We start from the raw sequence: 2698 nt of genomic DNA, 5'->3' as shown, positions 1-2698 counted from the left end.
AAAATGTGCAAATAGTATATAACTAGAAGTCAGTGAAGCCGATACTACCACGCAAGAAAAGCTTGTGCAACCATGTGGCCCGCTTGACATGCATGAGTACATTTAGTGATCACAATCAACCGAACATTTACGTTTCAAGCTACAGGTGTAGTGGTGCAAACACAAAAAAAGATGAATCCTACCATGTAGATACCACAGCAAGCCGAGAAACAAAGAAGGCCGGCCAATCCATTTCAAAGGGCACAGTCTTTTCCCGATTGAGACGACGAGTGTGCGGTGAATCTATCACCTCTTGCACCACCCCCGTGTTGATATCAATAACGTAGGCATCATGATGGTTGTCCTTGATGATCAACGTTCCATTCTTCTCTCCCAAGCAAGTGTAAAGAACTTCTCCTTGAGTCTTCTTCTCATGTTTCTTCTGGTTCGGTTGTTTTAGCTTGCGCGCCAAGGCATGGTGCCACCTCCCGTTGTTGTGAGATGTGCATATCTCCAACCGGTAACCTCCCTTGTTCAAGTAGACCAACATGAGCTTCCCCTTCCCGTTGACAGCGAGGTAGGGTGCATCATAAGTAGGGCGACCAAAGTAGTTATCGATCCGTCCCATGTCCAACAAGTTTGTAAAGGACACGTGATCAGTCCGGGCGTCTACATCTAGCGTGTACAAGCCCGATGTGCTCGAAAAGAGCCAATGCGCCATTCCGCGGCACACCACCGCGTTGTGCTGCCTAAGCACCATGTAGATGCTCTGGCTCTTGTTCTTCTCTAGACTCCCGAAGGATATTTTCCATCCCGATGCATTGGCCGATGAAATTGTTTGGAGATTGTACTGCATCATGTTCACATCGATGGTCAGGATCATCACCTTGAAAAAGGGCAATTGCTGCTCCTCGGGGTGATCCCTTGAGCTCGAACAGTCTCTAGCCGTCAGTATAGCATAGCCAGCCAGGTGGTTGCTGTCGGAACTCCATGTATGCTGTAGAGGGGGGAGCACGTCGAATGCGCCGGTGATCAGGTTGCACACGCCAAGGAGGCCGCAACCCTGATACCGGTTCAGGCGCACGAGGAGGAGGCCCTGGCGTGAGGTGAGCGGCACCGGCTGGTTAAACTTGTCGTTGATGTTGGGGACGAGGGAGAACCTCAAGGACACGTTGGAGAACCTCAAGGACAAGGTCGTCCGGCAGCGGAAGAGGGTGGCTACGTCTTTGACACGTTGGAGAACCTCAAGGACAAGGTCGTCCGGCAGCGACGCCGAGGCCATCTTTCTTCGATCAATCTATGCACGGCTGTAGGGAGGCACAAAAGTAGCTAATCGATTAGCCGGGTATATATAGTAGGAGTGGTATATTTAATCTTGATTGTTTCGCGATGTTTGTACACGAGTCCGAATACTAGTTCCTCCCGATCACGGCACGAGGTAGCTAGCCTGCTGATTACTTTCATATGTGGATTGTGGTGGGTACGTACTCCTCAACAGGAGACTAATTATGGGCCCCGATCAACCTCTTTTTTATTATATATGGGCCCCGAGCATCATCTAAGGCTCTGTTCGGGATCCCTCCTCACCGCTCCGACTCCGTGGAGTCGTGGAGCTCAGTTTTTGCAGCTCCGCGAAAATGAGCTAGCACCTGGTCCGCTCCGGAGCGGAGTGGAGGGAGCGGAGAGGAGCCGAACGCGGCCTAAGTATACCTTCTCTCGCGACTCGTTCAAATGTTTTCTTCCTCCTGTATCGACTGATCCACCTGCCTCTCAAGCCAGACAGCTGGCCCATCTCCCTCCGACAGTGAGAAGTAAAGAACATGTGGGTTTTTCGACAAAGGGTGAATTTTATTAATTTAAAATAAAACATCAAGAAAATACAAAACATAACAAGTACATATCTAACATCTGCATAGGTAGGATGCACACAACCAACATCAAATATGCACACAAAAAAAGCCAGCAAATAATTCATATGTTGTTATTAGATCACTTAATGACCATAATGTACCGACTAGCCCTAGTTTTATCAATCATGCATCTAATTAGGTGCAAGGGCCGATTTAAAGTAACTTACATGCCTCAACTTCTTATGAATACTAGTAACATGCACCATATGTATTCCAACTCTCATGCATCAGCAACCTCACAAATTCATATGCCGATGAACAACATGATCAGTTCGGTTAATCAACTTGAAACACCTCACATAAGAACTTCCAATGGTATGCAACAAAGTGTTTCACCTTTTTATTCAACGGCAGTCATCCTCCTCCGATCCATTTCTCCTCTCCACACCACGCCCTCCATGGCCTCCTGGCACTCCAAAGCCCTCTAGGACAACCTCTCGTCCGAGCAGAAGAAGAAGATGGCCGCCATTGCTGCCGGCTAGCAGGCCTGTAGGCAGACGGAGGTTGATGACATCCCAATGGAGGACACGTCCGAGGACGAGCTGGCCCCACCCTCCTCGACGGTGCATCCCGGCATCACCATCGGCGAGGCCCGTTCCCACTACATGGACATGCTGCAGGACGAGCAGGAGGCCAAGTTCCGACAGGTGTAGGTCGACGAGGACTACAACCTTGGCCTCCTAGATGAGCACTGGCCTGCGTAGGGAGCAACTCGCCGCAGGCATGGACATCGTGTCGGACATGGACGTGGTGGAGCAAGAGGCACTGCTCTACTCCTACCGCTCCACCCGTGACATCCACAGTGACCG

The sequence above is a fragment of the Triticum aestivum genome, chromosome 1A (genome assembly GCF_018294505.1).
Source record: "Triticum aestivum cultivar Chinese Spring chromosome 1A, IWGSC CS RefSeq v2.1, whole genome shotgun sequence".
NCBI classification, from domain to species: Eukaryota; Viridiplantae; Streptophyta; class Magnoliopsida; order Poales; family Poaceae; genus Triticum; species Triticum aestivum.
The sequence above is the reverse complement of the archived record's forward strand: the minus strand, read 5'-3'. Positions refer to the sequence as shown.